Source organism: Aulostomus chinensis, chromosome 2 (assembly GCF_037954235.1).
Source record: "Aulostomus chinensis isolate RoL2024-O1b breed Wild chromosome 2, RoL_Achi_v1.0, whole genome shotgun sequence".
NCBI lineage: Eukaryota > Metazoa > Chordata > Actinopteri > Syngnathiformes > Aulostomidae > Aulostomus > Aulostomus chinensis.
Genome location: NC_141321.1, coordinates 28,713,101 through 28,731,797, shown reverse-complemented (window position 1 = coordinate 28,731,797; position 18,697 = coordinate 28,713,101). Strand labels below are relative to the sequence as shown.

Below are 18,697 nucleotides of genomic sequence, written 5' to 3'. Positions count from 1 at the left end.
CAGTCGGGGGAGCTCCTCTAACGAGGGGCGTCCAAATTTAAAGCTTTGCCAGCTTTCTTGACTTCATGGATGGAGATAAAGCAGGCCTTGGTTTTGACAGAAGCCCACTAAGAGCACAGGGAGGGGCAGCAGAGAGAAGGAAAGCAAGACAGATAGAGAGGAAGGCGAGGCTTAGATTCTCAAAGAGAACCTAATGAGTGAAAATATATGAAGCAGAATGGCCCTTGTTATTCTCTCCCCCAACAAGAAAAACAGCAGCCAAATGTCAAGTGATATTTATTGCGATCAACAGTCATTGAGAGGTTATGGACACAGCCTGACTGCACTCAATACTCTGTGAAACAGAAAGAGGCAGCCGCAGCATGAGACTGATTTTTTTTTTTTCTTGAGATCAGTCAGTTTAAACACTTGTTAAATCAGCCAAGTAAAAAAAAAAAGACCTGGATGAAAAAGCCTTTGTAGTTCCCTCTGTTGGGTTTGAGAAAACAAATGAATGCTACATCAAGCCAATCATTTATCCTGAGACAAAGATCAAACTAATATTGACTGAAAAGCACCTGAGAGATGAGGCAGCGCCTGCTAATGTGAGGGTGCTTCCTCGCTGCTAAGCACCGTGGGCTTAATTTCAAGAGGAAGGGGGTGAAAGAGGGGGAGAGGGACAAGATCTTCATGAACACATCCTCATTTTCCAGGAGCAGGAATGGTGTACAGGGTCTGCAGCCAGACTCCTGTAAGAACTCTGAATTGTATATCAGCCTCTAAAGCTGGCACTTTAATCCTATTTGCATTCATATGAATATAGCTGGATCCTGGGAGCCTTTATCCTTAGATTTGCCCATTTGTATGCCCCTGTGAGTGCAGGAACTCTCTACCAGCATCTGGATGTCTCTCACATCTTTTTGCCCCCATTTCACTCACACACCTCCTGCCATTCACAGGCTGGAGAAGAACTTATTGGAGAATGGTACAAATGAGTAAACATGAGGACTCTTGGGCAGGTAATGGACTCTCGTGCACTCACACACCAACACACACGCAGACACACATGCAGGTCTCATCCTCATGGAGAGAGGGGGAGAGGGAAAAAGAGAATTAAATACTTCTAGTGGTTCCCTAGTGGAGAGAGCCACAGGCTTAGCTCCACGCCGGCTGATTTGTGAATCTCTTCTCCTTAAACAGCTCTGTGCCTCTGTGCACACGTTGTGCAGGCGCGGGGGGAGCAGCGCTTTCACCCATTTGCACATTAATAAACCTCCAGAAACATTTATTAAATGCTGGGAGAATAGACAATATTTACATGTGAAGCTCCCGAGGACATCAGTGTGTTTTGGCAAGGGCCACACCAGCGGCCTCAGAGGTCCTGCAAATCCTCGGCTGCACACGGGGCATGATAATGACATCCTCTGTCCAATTACTCCTGCTGCCAATAACACTGGTCATGATGGAGAGGAACACACTATTAACCCTGTTAGCTTTATCGACACAACCAGCATAGCTGAAATCAGGACTCTATTAAGGTGATGATGAAGGTGATTATTGGAGAAGCCAGAGCTTGAAATTCAGTAACTGTAAGTAAAACAAAACACATTCTAATAGTGTGATCATTTCTTGTACTGTAAATAATAATAATAATAATAATAACACATAAATGGTCAGTAATTCATATTCCTGAGCTGATCTTCACTCTCTCATGTGAGACACACTATTTGCCTTTATCAATATTAATGGTAGGCTAAAAAGGAACCCACGCTGCACAATCTGCAAATATAATGCTCCACCTTATCAATTCATAACACAGACCAGCTAAACTGTCAGAAAAATCTGAAGTCACACTTAACCGCGCCCAATACCTACTATTAAGATGGCTCGACATAACAGGACGGCTGCCAATAATTGTACATAAAGATATGGAAAAGCCACAGTCCAGCTATGAATATTTCATGAATTCCGACACAAAGAGCATGCTAAAAGGATCAAAGAGAAAAATGGGAGAGGAGTCAATGTGAACATCTAAACAATATGCAAGAATCCCGACAGTATAGGTCACATGCAAAAAGACCGGGGTCACACTGAAATTGTCCATCAGTCAGACAAGCAGAACTGATTTGGATGCTAAATAATGGTTTAGATATTCAAAAATTCCATATATATGCGAAAGGCTTCAGTGCACCCCGGATCTGGCCTATCAGAGGAGTTCTCTGCCACCACACTCCCTCATGCAGACCAACGTTACGCCTCTGAGCCGACAACTCTCTCACACACACACACTCACACTCACACACACGTATATACACATGTTCACAGGCATTGAGAAAACATAAAAGTGTCTCCTAATAAAAATTAACTCTTGGATGATTATTACTTCTAAATTTACTGTCAACATCATCACCCTTAGAAAGTTATTTCTTAGAATACTGAAGAAGAAAATAAGTCATGAAAATTTGATTATTCTTGTGCACACACTCCCTGCCCCCCAGTCGGGGTTGGGTGTGCACACAGACCAGTGTGTGTTCAGGAACAGGTATGTATCATTTCATTTATAATGTTAAGCAATAAAGGAAACCAACTTCTGTCTTTAACGCTTCACGTCTGTGGGTTGTATCGAGACAACATTGTCAAAGTGTCCCTGTCTTTTATATCCTGTACATTTCAAAACAACACAATCAATGCAAAATTTACACAAGGCAGTGTCTTCAAAAAAACACAACATGGTGCCACAAATATGTTGTGATCTTCTGTTCAGTCAAAGGGCCTTCTTGTTGTGATTGTCATATGCCACTTGCCATTGAAATGTGCTTTTTTTTTTTTTAAATGCTTCTCATCACATTAAATGTCAAACATTTCTTATTGAGGGAGCCAAATCCATCTGATGATTTTTCTACACCACTCAAATGGAAATGGTGCATGTGACAAAACAGTGGTATTAACATAATAAAGGAATTCGTCTTACAAAAACCTGAACATCTGCCGGGTTGGCGAGAGTAATGGATAGCATTTCTTTGAATCCAATTGATGGATCTGATGGTGCTTAGACAGTCATTCACATCATAATGTCTCAGGAGAGGCCAATAATAGGAACAACATGGGATTAATCTCAATACTCTCGACACAGACGGGAGAAAATATGCATGCGCATACACATCCGTAGATCTAAAAAGACGTTGTGATAAACACATTTGTTTGAGAGTTTTTGCTTTTTTCTTTCTTTATGGGTGACAACGTGCAAAACAGGATTCGTGCAAGAAGGCCAAAGGAAACACGCAGCAGCAAAAGATGCAATATTTCTTGTGAGACAATAAATATATACTTCTTTGAGACGGGAAAATAAAAGCTTTGGTATCTTAACAGCATGGCTTTGATGAAGTTGATCAGCAGTAGTTTCACACACGTTCACATTTAGAGGAGTAATATTACCCAGTAGACTGGCGGTGACATTACAAGCTCCTCTAAGTTCATTTTCAGCACAGAGCAATTGAATCGTTCCAGTAATGATGTTCTCCTCTTACATATGCGGCCAAACCACTGAAAACATCACAGGTTAGAGCAAGTGTGAACTTCAGTCTCAAATAACTGTGCAGTTGTTACATTATTAATGTGTTGCAATTAAATTATATTGACATAATTTTCAACATCTCACAGAAACAGATACTTTAAGCATCTCTGGCATAAAGTAAATGGTCTTATCTGATATTTCAAGAGCTACAACAACTGATTTCTTAGTCGATCAACATCAACGATTTTGATGATTAATCTTTACAGACTTTGCTGCTTTTTTCCACATTTATGAAGAATATTTGAGGTCTGGTCCGATTTGAACATGTTACTTTGGGCTCTGAAAGCTATTGTTTTTTTTTGTTATACAGAACAGATTGATTGTGAAGTTAATCAACAGATATATTGGTAACTAAAATAATCATTAATGGCAGCCTTAATTATTTTAGTTGTGACAAGACTGCATTCAGTAAATGTATCATTGTATGACTATATCTGCAGTTGTAATCTGTAATGTTTCTTTCTCAGGTATTCAGAACCGAATAGAACAGACTTTCGTCTCAAACATCGACTTTGTCGATAATTGTGCAGTTCAACAGAATAAGTATCACTGGTGAGCAGGAGGTTTCCAAATGATTCTGCATTTTCAATTGTATTTCTCATCAGATGAATAAAAACTAAAAATATACACAACACTTTTGTTAGCTGGGTTTAACAAGCTTTTTGTTTTAAAAGAACATTCTTCTAGAAGGTGCACTAGAAAAGAACCGGCTCCACAGTAAAGGATACATGAATTGTAGAGTTGAAATATTGAACATGCAATTGGAAAACTTTAGCCAAAGAGAACAGATGCAAACTTGGTTCCATCCATTATCATCAAGTGAATTTAGAATTTGCTACAACCCTGACCGCTGTCAGCTGTCCCTCTGAAACATTGGGGTTTTCCTCCATCAGTCTTATTCATGTTTAATTCTGGTCGTTTCTCTCTGATGCTCCAGTTCAGATTGGCCTGATGACTTATGACAGAAAAAGGAAATCAAAGTGAATAAGAGACTTGTTTAAAATGATCTGGCCGAGCGAGGCTCATACATCCACCTGAATCTGATGGACAGATTCCTTGTCAGCTGAGCTCCAAGACAATGGTTTAATAATAAATATGTAGTGTCTGAATTAAAGACACCGCTCTACATTTTTAATGTAAATGTATCTCTGCATGCAATTAAAAATGAATGATCACAAGGCTGACTCGAGCGGACCTGGGGCCCCTGACCACAGAGACAAGGGGCTGGGACCTCAGTAGGGCCGGGCTTGAAGTAAGGGGAGCCAGGGGGATGATTCCGGGGTAAAGATGGGGGCTGTCCAGGGATGTGTATACCTCTGCAGACCCTACTTTAAAGACTGTCCAACCTGTACAAATAACCAGGGGGATCTCAGGCTGGTGATTAACGTGCTGGCTGGAGGTTTAAATCACTCTGGGAGAGAGATGGCCCAATGTTTGACTGTGTGATATACTCCCTCTGATGGGAAGAACATTACTGATGGGAAACTAAAATGTGATTGCAGAGAGCAGGGGCAGGAATTAGGGCTGACCTGAATGGGTCCAGGGGTAACATAGAGGCTATCACATTAACCTGACGGGGGCTCCTTTAATAGGGTCCAGGGCTTAAACTGATATATCAATTTCCCTCCATGTGGAAGACTTCAAAGGCCAGAGCTCATTCTCACCGCTTGTGTTGGCCCCCCATCAATCTCTGGCTGCTGTGGGCATCATCACCTCCAGCCTGAGACAAGCCAGGATAAGGATCTGGTGGGCAGACGCTGGCCAATCAGCCGCGCCGTCTAAACTGTCCACTTGTGGTCAGAAAATGGGTGCATCTTTTCATTCCAGTAGGAAACCTTTCCCGCTGGCCACAAACCTGGCTAAAACCTGCTAAAATCTGGCTTTTGACTGCAACGGAGACAGAATTTAATCTGCATACAATCCCCAATGAAACAACCCTGGAACAGACACCAATGTATCAGCTACAATCCATACTGATGTAAACACAAAACCCAGCGCAGAAATTCTCTTGAGGTACAATGATGCAAGGAACTTTCACAATATTTTTTGTCCTCCCATGTCAGCCACAAATGTAGAATTTAGGCAGTGTTCAAACACTGTTTACTCCGTGTTCCGATACATTCGTGCTGTTTAACGTGACGCAACAGACATAAAACAAAAAACAAGAACAACGCCACCAACAGACTCACAACGGAAAATAAATCGATGTGCTGTTTTTTAAGCAGTTTGAAAGACTGCAGCAACTAAAACAACAGATTGACAGATTAGGTAGGAAAAATGCAAAGCAACCCAGTAAATTAGATGCAACGTGCAGGTCAATCATACACAACACTTTTCAGTTTGGGTAACACAGAACGATTGTAATTATAATCACGGCTGACAAACATTTCTTCATCTGTGTGTGCTAATGTCACAATAATTACCCGTGTCACACTAAAAGTGTAATTTACCAACACCAAACATGGCATTTACCTCTGCTGACAGCTGCAATGATACAGATTCAGTAAAAGCATGGCAGAACACTTTCGAGTTCATCTCTACTGTTTGTATAGAGTTTTTTTTTTTCCTTTTTCCAACAACAGAGATGCAAGCAACTCCTTTCTTTTCACTAAACTCTCTGTTCTGAGGAATCATATCAAAAAGCCTCTCTCACAGTGCAAGCCCTCCAGGGTTCTGATGTCACATTCACTGTAACACTTTGCTGATGACTGACATATGCTTCACATGAGCGTGGTTAAAAAAAAAAAACACAAAAACATACACTACACACACCCTTTTTGTTTTAGACGACATTTCCGACTTTACGCTAACTTGTTTTGTCAAAACAATTCCCGAAGAAATTAAACGACACATTACTCAAGTCAAACCTGAAACCTAGATCTGCCACAACAAACCTAATCCAGTTTGAGCAGCCGCTGTGTTGTGGTGTCCTTGGAGTGTGTGTGTTTCTCTTGTAAGATAGCTTGGGTTTCAGGAAGTTTTAGGCCTGGAGTCAGTCACTGGAGCAAGGGGGAGTGGGGGGGCATAAAAACAAGTGCTCTCTTGAGCTGATAACGGTCAGGCTTAAAATCATTTGAACAACTTTCACCGAGAATAAACAGCACTCAAAAGTGATGCGAGTGACTGAAAAATTCAACATTCAATCAGGCTTTGATTCATCGTGTTGAGCAACAAGAGCAGTCCCTGGCCAAAAATACCAAAAACAAAAAATTATCATCTTCAGTTATTTCTAAGGTATTGAGAGTCTAAGGAACAGAATTAGTTGCAATTCAAAGAGATGCGTCCACATTTGTCACAGAGCTCCTTTCAGCGTTCACCTGCTGATCACAGGCGTCATTTAGACAAAGAACAAAAGACGGTAAATATTTTGGGAAAGGAAAGAGGAAAAAGGGGGTCTGTGTAGTGAGTTGCAAGAGTAAAACTGAGTGGGGCGGTGCGCCAAAAGAGCCCGTTGGTGTGGGCTACAGTTTGCAGCGCATAGCAGGCAAGATCTATGAATACAGATCAGGGGAGATGTGAGGGAATTTTACAGCAGGTATTGTCTGTCACTCACCCCGTATGTCTGTGTGATCACTGCCTCCTCAGCGGCTGTTTCATCTTCTACTCTCTCTCTCTCTCTCTCTCTCTCTCACACATGCACACACACACACACACACACACACACACACACACACACACACACACACACACACACACACACACACACACACACACACCTCCCCAGCTCAACGAAGGGAGACCTGGTGCTGGGGTGTGCCCTTGCCAAAAAGTGACAGGTGTTCCAATAGGAAACCCAAAAATCAAAAGGCCAATATTCCTATCATATATTATGATACCCTGCTTATGTCTGCCTTTGTATAAGTTACTGACATCTGGATTGGACTGGCTTCAAACATACTGGGGAGTGTGAAATAAAATTTAGCCATGACATCAAAATTTAAGCATTTTTTTCTATGGCATCTTGAAATGTTATGTTTTATTTCCCACACTTTTTTTTTTTTTGGTTGTTGTTCTCACAATGAGGGTGAATAGTTTGCTGTGTGTCGGCACAGCCTGAAGCCCTTTTAACACACACCATAAATCATGCCTGCAGTGAACATAAACACTGAATTTACAGTGAAACAGAGTTTGTATACACACACAGACTTGAATCATTCCTTCATTTAACAGCACCACGGCGGAGCTAAATGTCGTCATATCTCTGCAGAACATCACGCGGTGCCTTCCTCAGCGCGAACAGGTGGATAAAAGTGAACAAAGGGGCGGACTTCTCACACACACTCCCGACAAATCTGCCTGAACAAGTGTTTGCTTTTCGCATGCGAGTGTCAGTGTTGATTTCTAGCATCAGGAAAAAGAGAAGAGAGGGAAAAAAAGAAGCACATAAAGCTGCCCCAACTGCTCAATCACTGCGTACTGCAAATGGAAGCAGGCCTGCAGTCTCAATCAGCTAAGTGTAGCAGGCAGCTGTTGTGTGGCGGATGGAGTGTGTCATTAATTCTGTAAATATAGCTTCCCTCATGTGTCTGCGAATCACCCACTCCAGCCACATTTAGGGCACATGAGCAACAGCTTCACTCACATCTGGTAATCTGGGTGAAGCTGTGAGAGACTCAAGAGAGCAGGAAACACTGTCAATGCTGCTTTTGAGGAATCGTGTTTTGAAAAGACGACGTTCCCCAATCTTACAAGTTTTTCTCATGTAAAGTAAATTGAAGCACTATTTTAAACAAACTGAACTTATTGTCTGTTCATGTTCCAGATCTGACTTTTTTTCTGCAAACTGAAGAACAGAAAATAAAGAAATGCTTTTGGAAGCAGCGCAGCATTCAAACTGATGCTTTAGCACTTGTATTGTTCTGCAAAGCAGAGAGGCAACAACATTCTGGCTCTTCTTTTATGAGCTATCAATAATGTTTTTCTGACACATTAGTTTCTGGGCTGGAGGAAAATACAGAGCAGCACGGTCAGTGGTTCACCACAAAGACTTTTAGGAGCTGGCGAGGGTAATGTGCGTGGGCGATGGATCCACTTTGGGACCGTGCCAGCATGTCTTTTAGACCAGGCTGCTATGCACTGAGGGCCAGCGGCTGAGCTGCAATCCCTGGGAAAAAAACACAAAACAAGCAATTCAGTGACATGACAGTCAGGAAGGTGTTGACTGTTAAGGAGATTAAGCTTTCCCCAGTTTTATGCCAAACTATATGGCGTATACTTGAACACCTACAGCAGTCTCCTCCAAATTTAGAATATTTAGAAAAATCCTATGAGTTTTCCTTTAAAAGTAAAATCTGTCATACTAATCATAAATAGACCACAGATAGTTCTCCTCTCAGCATCACTACATTCCCTCAGTGTCCATCTTGCTTGTATGAAGATTTTCACACCCGTGTTGCCTCTGAATTCAGCACAGCTCAGGCTTTTGGGGAAATTAAATAACCTCAGGATTGAGCTACTTTAGGAAGGCCAATTAACATATTTGCCTCTAGAGGGAAATATTGCCTGAAGTTGAATGGACGGTAATTTTACGCATGGATTTTTCCATCCTAATTCTCAGAGCTTTGACTAATCCTGGGAATATTTTACAGAACAAGGAGCTTTAACGTTCTGTGCTGAAGCTGAGGTGGTTTAATTTCAGAGAAATGTGTGTCAAAACAAATAACGCAGCTTTTCAAAGGGCTCCATGTGCTGTCATTTTAATTGAACACGATTCAGATATTTAATTCAGTGTGGTCATCTGTTCTGACTCCATATCCCAGAGCTAGGTCCAAGTTTCAGAAGATAAATCATATTTGTGGTAGCGCTTTATAGTATAATGTATTTTGACAGAAGCTCTGTTAGGCCACTGTGATTTCTGACAAACTTCCAGTCTGGTGGTAATCTCCTGTCCCTCCCCATCAGGCGACTGATCCAAGATATCCATTTCGGTTGAGCCTACAGTATGTTATGCTAGAAAAAAAAAAAAAAAAAAAAAGTTAATCTACGCTCCAAAGTTAGAGCTTTTAATTACCCCCAAATTGCCTTCTCTCAACTCTCCTCTATACATACAGAAAATGGGGGTCAAATTCCAGGGTCCAATAGCATACCTTCCCCAACTTTATGTCTAAATCCCACCGTGCACAAAGATCAGAGTCTTACAAAGTTGGGATAACCCTTATTACTTCTCATTAGTGGGTAACCTGATGCACACTGACAAATCCAACAGTTGCTGCGGTCAGCTGCTGATGCCTCCAAATGGCCCAGCCTCTCTGGGAAAGAGGTTGACCAGACACTGAAGTAGTCCCCGAGTCTAGCCTGGTGTGGCTTTGCATGAACCCCAATTGCAATGTCGCATTTAGGCCCAAACCAAAAGGGACTGTTAAAAATGGCTTTTGAGTCTCCAACGGCTTCGGCTGACATCCACTGCTACAAATCATTAAGGCTCCACAGCCTCTCTCGCTCCAGCCTAAAACACTCCAGTGGAGTCATTAAAGGCAATGTGTAATTAAACTTGGAATAAACAAAGCCTTTTTTCCCCAGGTCTTTTAGTTCTCCCTCAACCATGTGTGTGTTTCTCTCTCATTTTCACACATGCTTTCTTTTTGTCTTGCACTCTCCATTTCTCTGTGTCTCAGAGAGAGAGAGAGAGAGAGAGAGTTGACACATAAGAGACGAAATTCCCATTGGCTCCCATGGTGGTGGCAGGCATGGACGAAGCCCCTCAGCCTAATTAGAAAACTAAATACTCTGAGTAATGCCTAACCCTTGGGAATACAACTGCCATATCTCTTACACATGTGATGTGGAAGGACCCGGAATGCCACTGGGGTGTCTCGCTGAAATATCCTGTGCTGTTCCCCTTTGCACAGCTGTCCACACAGACTCATGCACTTAAGACAGGCTCGCTTTCATAGTTAAAATAGAAATTTGTGTCCTAAGTGCTGCAACACAGCTAATGCTAAATATTTAATTCCCATGGGTGCTAATTATGGTTGAGTACTGGCAACACAGATTCCCTTTTTTCACTCTACATAACAACTGTAAAAGCAATTTAAGCATTTTTCAATTAATTAAACACATAGTCTTCCAGTAACCTCTTGTCATTTTGCCCTCCAGGACCATTGCTAATTTGTGTAGAGTAGAAAAGGGGAAGGAGTAGGGGTGGGCGCTATTTTCATCTTGGCAAAATGCTCCTACAAAGGAATTAAAAGGGGAGGCACATCATTTTCATAAGAGTTTAGACAGATCACACTCTGCCCTGTAGTACTGTATGTGTAGTTTTGAATGTTATGAACCTACATATCAGATGACTGTAACCAAGAGCAACCAGCCCCCATTATGTTATCAAAGCTGTGTGAGATAGTCTGGCCATGAAGCTAATCCCTGATGTATTTTTAGTCACAACTGACTGATGAAGTGAAATTACTGTATCAGTGATAAAAAAGAAGCTCTCTGAAAAGCCTTTACAAGATCATGGAGGAACCAAGAGAGCTCTTTAAGCTACTGCAAATCTAAATGAACTTGTATAACAGTGGTGAAGTGCATGACAATACGGTGAAGATGACTGGTAGCGAAATGGAGATAAGGATATATTATGAGTCCATCATAGGCTGAAATGATCATTTCTGCTATAAATGTCACTTTTCACTGTGCCATAGGGCCAGCTAGAATATAAAAAACACGCTTCCTTTCGTTTATTTATAACTCAATCAGGGAAAGAGATAAAATAAGCAAATCTAAGCAGTTTTGAATGACTTATGTGGCATAATATTAAACTTCATATGAAATGTTACAGTCTAATATTCTTTATGTTTGTGTCCCCTTTGGCTGAATGTGTGCATGCACATGTGTGAGTTATTAGGGGTGGGTGTGTGTGTGTGTGTGGGGGGGGGGGGGGGTACGGGCACACCCATCCTCTTCGGCTGCTGTCATTGCAAGAGATCAGACGCAGGCTGTGAAATCCAGCTAATAGTCATTATGGGATCCCAGCACATGCACACCCTACCTGCTTGCCAAGGCGGATCCCTCATACCTCTTATTTGCATTGTGTCATCTTATCAGCATTCACTTAGACAGAGGGCAGATCACAGCGCCGACTGACAGCCACATCACTAATATCAGTAAATAGGGCAGAAGGAAGAAGAGAGGAATCGGCAAAAAGAAATTATACAACAACCCTGCAACACTAAAAATAGTGAAAATATTATTTTTCTCCTGATGTAAAATTAATGATCACATGCTTTGTAGATGGGCCGAGCTTGTAATACCCCCTTCTGTCCTGAGTGAGCAAGGAAGGGTGAACTCTAAGAACCCTGTGTGCTCAGTCGCTTCTGGACCCATGCAGTCAATAAGGCTATTTCTGATCTCCGGATGGCTAGGGTTTCAAAGCCCGTTTAAATGGGCTCCCACAAAGCCGGAAGCACCAACCTCAGTCCTCTCCCTCCCTGTGTTTCTCCCTCTGTTTTTCCTCCTTCACTCTTTCTCTAAATATTGAGAGGGAGCTCAGCTTGCCTACCCCCTCAGTAAAGAGAAGGGGGAGAGGAGGAGGAGGGGGTGCACTCCCCTTCCACATGTAGGGTGGTGAAGACAGACAGGGAAGCGCAGGGTCAGGACTCCCGGTGCTAAGCTGTGAAAAGGCAAACGTTTGGCAGAGTAATTACACGCCGCACTGCTCTGGGAGTGATTAGTGATAGTTGTCTGTTCAAAGTGTTTGGAGCTCACAGCCTTTATGGGCTACGCTTGCCTTCCCTTCACCTAATGTCTAGATTGCATTTGCATCAGGAAGAGAGTTGCATGTGTCAACATAAACAATGTGCCCGTGATGCTAATATGCTTGTGTGTTTCACTCATTTTCCAAATGTATGTATTTATATGATCTTTTTATCATTTGGTAATAATTTTGAGATCAAATGCAGCCAAAATTTGTTGGATTTACATACAATCAAAATGCACCTAAAAATACCAAACATAAAATATCTCTTCCGCAGTGTTTGACTTGTAAATATTGCTTTCCTGCTGCATTACAAATGCTGTCTACTCAGGTAGCAAGCCTATTTAGCACTTCCTGGATATAATGCCTTCAACTTGGCACACAAAATCCTCCCCACTCCCAGGTCAGGTGACATTGTGGTGCATTGCAATCAACATGCTCAGGTGGTGTGGCTGGGCTGCCAGCCTTTGATGTCCTTTGTGTTGATGTTGTTGCCGTGCTGTCCTGGCCCAGCCTGCAGATGTGCCTGTGAGCTGTAAGGTGAGCAGCAACACTCCTGGATAATATGTTGTAAAGCACACCATGAGAGAGGGTGTAGCGGGGCAAGGGTGTGAGTGTGTGTGTGTGAGTGTGTGTGTGTGTGTGTGTGTGTGTGAGTGTGAGTGAGTGCGTGTGTGTAAACAGATGGAACAGATTGATACGAGGTAGAAGACATGAGGGATTATGAAATGAATGTTTGCAATGGACATGTTTTGATATCAAAATTAATTAATTTAGTTGTTGAATGAAAGCACATCTCATTTGTTATTGTGTAACAGTTTATCTGATGTCCTGAGTAGACATGATTAAAACTATTTTTTGTCCCTTTATCCGTCATTTTGAAATTCACACATATTCTTTTAAATACGGTTGGCATCTTTTAGAGCCTTAAAAAATACTTTAAAATATTGTGTATGAAAGGGAAGATAGGTATCTCTGTTTAATCTCAAAACAAAGTCAGACTTTGACAAAGGCTGAAGATTTGGGTGGCAAAGCAGAGTAGGAACAAACACAGCCGTGGACAGGAGAGGAAATACCTCAGGGACTTTCTGGGATTGAGGAAGACGTAAGATATTACCTGTAGTGCAATCCCCTCCAAATCTGCACCAGGTGTCAGGCATTAAGAAGAGCATCTCTGCTTTGGCTTTTCACGTCTGGCTCAATCACCCAGGGCAGTGTGTCAGATGTTGGACAAAACGAATACTCTTTCGAAGAAGAAGACCCGAGGCGCGAGATGGTACAGAGACCACATTTGCTGACAACCTGCACCAAAAAATGTCCTTTTGGGAGGATTCATTTATTATTTTGCCAATATTTTCATTAATGCTTGACATTTGAATATTCAATTTATGAGAAATAACTAGACTGACAATACAGTATATTATGACAATAAAACCTGAGTAGCACAATTCAACAGTTTTAATGAATTAAAATAGATTTGGAATAACATGATTTAATTGAGGACCATTTATTCTGTAACACCAGATACTAATATTACACTATCATAAAGACTATTTCAGAGTTGAACACCTGGCTCCCTCTCAATTTCATGCAAGTAAGCTTTTCACATGTGCAATTATCCTGAAACAAAACAGTGGCAATGGAATACTTCAGTACCAAGAGAGCGAAAGGAACATAGAGCCATGTTGGCATTGTTGTTTCCACAGATTATACATGACACACCGAATAAAAGGCGCTGATTGTAAGATGTTTAAATGTATCAGAGGCATGGGAAAGGAAACTTAATACCTCAGCAAGGGGAGATGGAGACTGAGACTGGGCACGTGCGGAATGCAGAGTGGCAGGAGGAAAGCAGCAATCTAAATTTCTAATGCTGAGGATGTTTCCCATTCTGTGTTTATGAAACATGGCTGCCGGGACTACAAAGGTAAGGGGATACAGCATCAAAGTCTGCCCTGACAAAAACAAAAAAGCAACAATGCTGCAGTGGAATGCACGACAGAACATAATACTCCACCTCCTCTTTCTCCTCTCCCCTAAGCAATCTCATTTGATTACTGTGTAGCAGGCCCCAAATCAACCCCTTAGTCCCATTTCTCACTCCCTACTGGTGTTGTGAGTAGGAGGTAGAACACAACTTGCCAAAGTGGCCAGGGAGGTAAGCAGGAGAGGCGATGTTGTGGAGGAGAGTCCCTTATTTGAGGAACAAAAGAACACAGCAGAGGTGTCCACAGCCCAAGTGAAACGTGATTGTTGTCCTGAATGTGGTGACTGAGGCAGAGACTGCATGTCTGATGACGGTGAGGCAACATATCGTTTACAGGCTCCCTCAGCAGAAGCCCCTCACATGTCCATCTCCAGCCACAGAGTTCACCCTCTACTTAAGGCAACAAGAGTAAGGCTCAGCATTACAAGCCTATTAAAAGATACTTTTAATTATGCCCTGACTCTCCAGGGATCACTTCTTCCGTGAACTCTGTGTTTCTTTGGCATGTGCACTTAGGAGTGGCACAACCAGAGGCACGTGTTGTTTTCTCCCTCCAATTAAAGGGCATGTTGACAGATTAAGGTTGCTTCTGGTTTGTGCTCCACTAACGCATTTAGGGAAGATGATGAACACGGGAGGGAGGAGGGGGACTCAGAGAGAGAGAAAGAGAGAGAGAGGCTGATAGAAAGAGGAAAGAGAAAAAGAGAGACAGAACATGCATGTGAACCCTGAGGGATTAATGTGTTTACATTACCTGGGCTGTGATCTATCACCAACCTCGTCAACTTCTATTATGCATCACATACATAAGCAAGCAAGGGAGCCCTTGCAACTCACTCATACTATTTCAATTGGATTAAGTCAGAGCAAATATGTGGGGCACGGCTCCCACACTGTGGTTTTAGCATTCTGGTAGTCATTTGATTTGTATGTTGTATCACTTTACCTTCATGAAGGAGTTGCAGGGTACCTCCTACATGCCTCAAGAATGTGTAAGAAGTATGGGATTTAGATGATTACCATATGGCACCTTTGAAAACAAACGTGTAATTTAGCCACAGGTCTGCTAAGTTACAGTCTTACCAGCCTTTGTGCACATCAGACAGAGGAGGACGTGCATTCAGCTTCTGTGATATTCACTAAAACACAGTTGATTCTGTCCCAGATGTGACAGCAGATCTGTATTGTGTATGAAACTCTCAGCTGGAGAGGTCTGGTATCACTGTATAGATGCTGACAGTGTAGCAGAGCCCCTGGAAGAGCTCATATTCACACTCAGGCTTCATTATAGCCAATCAATATTCGTTTAGTCACTGAGCCTATTGACTCTTTTCCAAAATAATATTACAGGTCATTTGTCTTGTCACGGAGCAAGGAGAATTATCTCTTTTATACCATCCTCCATTTGGAAAAAAAAGGGGGGTTTGGGTAAGTCTGAATATGCCCGATGGATACAACTGTAAATAAATATTTTTGATAAAACACTGAAAAATCAATGTGTGCTTCCTGTGATCCATCTCAAGCGAATCAATCACAATTTGAGCAGCTGGCAGAGTGGAGCAGGGGGACGGCGTGGCAGTGGGAGAAGGCTGCAATCTATGTCTGATACCTCTCATTTTGGAATCGCTTCTCATAATAGGGTCATCATTTCATCACTTAGCCCATCCAGAGCCCTGCCATTCAGCCTGGCGGGGATCATGATGAGGGGGTAGGGAGGGCCCATCAGCAGTAAACTGAACACACACTCTCACTCCATGCATCTTCATTCAGATCAATAAAAGAAAAAGAGATCACAAGAGCAGATAAAAAATACATTTTCTTCCCTGAAAGCCAGATTGGCTCATGGTACAATTAAATTATTATGTTACTCTAAGTGTGTGTATATATATATATATATATATATATATATATATATAATTTTTTTTTCTAATTTCAATAGTGTCAGATTATATGAGCAAATGTTATGTTAAACCTTTACCTTTAAACATCAACAATGCGGCCACGATTTCATTTCCAAAATGTCGGAGGGGAAAAAAAAACAGCCAATTTAAGATATATAAATGCAAATACTGCATTAGAAAATATGCAAGTATATTCAATAGTGTTGAAAAGATGAATAAATTACAGCAAAGTTTTGTTTGTCCTGCTTGTGTTGGTGAATGATTCCTTCCACATGGATCTGAACAAATCAAAAACAGACAAACGGTTAATTATTATTTTAATACATTTAAAAAATGGTGACATCAAAAGAAAAACACAGCACCTGACAAGTGCTATCACATTTCATAATAGTAAAACTGCTGCTATAATAATTAATTAGTGCAATATAATAGCCAATCATTGCTGTAGAGGATGCCAGGTTGTTTAGTCAAGTAGCAAAGTGCACATATGTTAAATCATTTAATACCCCCTCCCCTTCAAAATGCAGGGGGGAGAGAGAAAAAAAAAGTGCAAGGTCAAAAATAAATTACATCCATTATTTGCTGCAGATCTCCCCAAAGCATTTGGAGTGAAAACTGTTTTGAATTTCAATTGGCTTCCATGTGGCAAAAGCCCTCAGCTAATACATCAAAGAAAAATTGGCGTCAACTAATCGGTTTAGGACACAGATTTAGAATGGTTAAAAATCCCATGAATACTTGGAGCATTTTCCCACTGAAGGCTCGAGAGCTGCACAGCTGACCTTGTGCGCTCCACAAACCTGTCCGCGCACTCGACGTTTACTGACTGTTTAACTCGCCCGGCAACGCAATTAGTCCGCCACAAGGAATAATGTTGTGTAGTAATAGCCTCTATATCCAATTTAGATTACACTTGCTCCCTCAGGCATTTTAAAGTGGCATGCATCATCTCTCATTCAACTACTTTTGAAGCAGTTTTCATGCGTCAAAACGAAATGCGTCCTCTCCGGCAAAAATAAAAAGAAGAAAAAAGACAAAAAAGTTATAAGCTGTCACGATTATAGATTTAAGAAACACCTGCGCATCTAAAGCCCCGCCGCAGACAAAAACAAAAAAACAAAACCCGGCAAAAATACTCACCACCTCCTTCTTCTTCATCCATAAACTACTATTGGCTCCGTCATCTCCAGGGAGCCGCTCTAACGAGGACGCACGACCCTTCAGCCGAGCTTCTAACTTCATCTTTTTTTTACGCAGGTAAATAAAATAACACGCAGTTCAATCCGGCGCAATATAGTTCTTTCTTCCTTTTTTTGAAAAAAAAATACGGACAAACGTTAGGTAAAACCACGGACAATTTTACTTTTAACACATCTCACGAGAATAATCAGCCGACATTATGCTTATACCCCCACCTTAAACACAAATGCGGATGATAATTGTCAGCACCAGCGGATCAGTTGCTCCCCGTTGCAGCTGCTGTTATGAGAAAAAGTTCCAGTAATTAGTTGATTGTCTAAACACTACAGGATGCTGTGAAACTAGGTCTCATCGTATCACTGTCATCTAATTAGTCTGTACTGTAGGGTCGCTTTGTGTATCCATCCTCCTCCTCCTCCTCCTCCTCCCTCTCTCTCTCTTCCTATTTTTTTAAGTCCCACTGTACCAGCGTCATCATTCTTTGCTCTCAAGAGGTTTTCAGAGCGTAAAACACACGTGACAGTGAGTGTGTGTGTGTGTGTGTGTGTGTGTGTGTGTGTGTGTGTGTGTGTGTGTGTGTGTACACACACTCTTTAGCAGCGCCTACAGCGATCCCTTTCGGCTTATCTGAGACTTGAACTCGAGTCAATCGCCATAATGAAAATGGTTGTCTCAAACAATTATAATAGTTTCTTTGCGAGACACGGCAGACATCATTTACCTAACAACATATAAATAATCATTTCTCGAATTGTAAATATGATTACCATAATTCAGATAATGATAACAGCACGCAGCGTATTTTTTCCATATTTACCTAAGCCTTTTTATTATAATCATTATGATGCTACGTCAAATAAATCCAGCAGATTCAATATTTCAAGATATTAAAAAAAGAGCACTGCGGTGATCAAACGAGATCAGGCTACATCCGGTTAGTTGGCATCTTTTTTCACATGCTTGAGGGTGCGTGACTTTCTGGGAGTGTGTGTGCGTGTGTGTATCAGATTGCTTTATTCAAAAGGGTAGCCAAAATATCTTCAGGAAATTCTTCTAACACATACACAAGTGATGGCGCAGATAAAAACACTCTTACAATGACAGCACGTCAATGTTGGTGAGGATAATTTACAATAACGACTCCAAAACGGTTTCCGCCACTTTACTTTCACTTTTTCAGATATATATATACATATATATATATAATGTTGTTATGAATCTTACCGATGCAAAATGAGTCTCGCGTTACAAAAATGCACAATAATCCAGTTGAAACTCCCATCGCGGATTTTTTAAGGCGCATCACGCAGTCTCGGTGAGATGATTTAACGCACATATTTGAAAGGACGAGTCTTTATGCACGAAGA

At 41.5% G+C, this 18,697-nt stretch overlaps 1 protein-coding gene across 21 annotated transcripts in view; it reads right to left on the bottom strand.

The window, feature by feature from the left end:
* LOC147269674 (uncharacterized) overlaps window positions 1-18,697 on the bottom strand; it is a 353,014-nt gene that overhangs the window by 214,563 nt on the left and 119,754 nt on the right. The gene's annotated exons all lie outside the window — the stretch shown is intronic.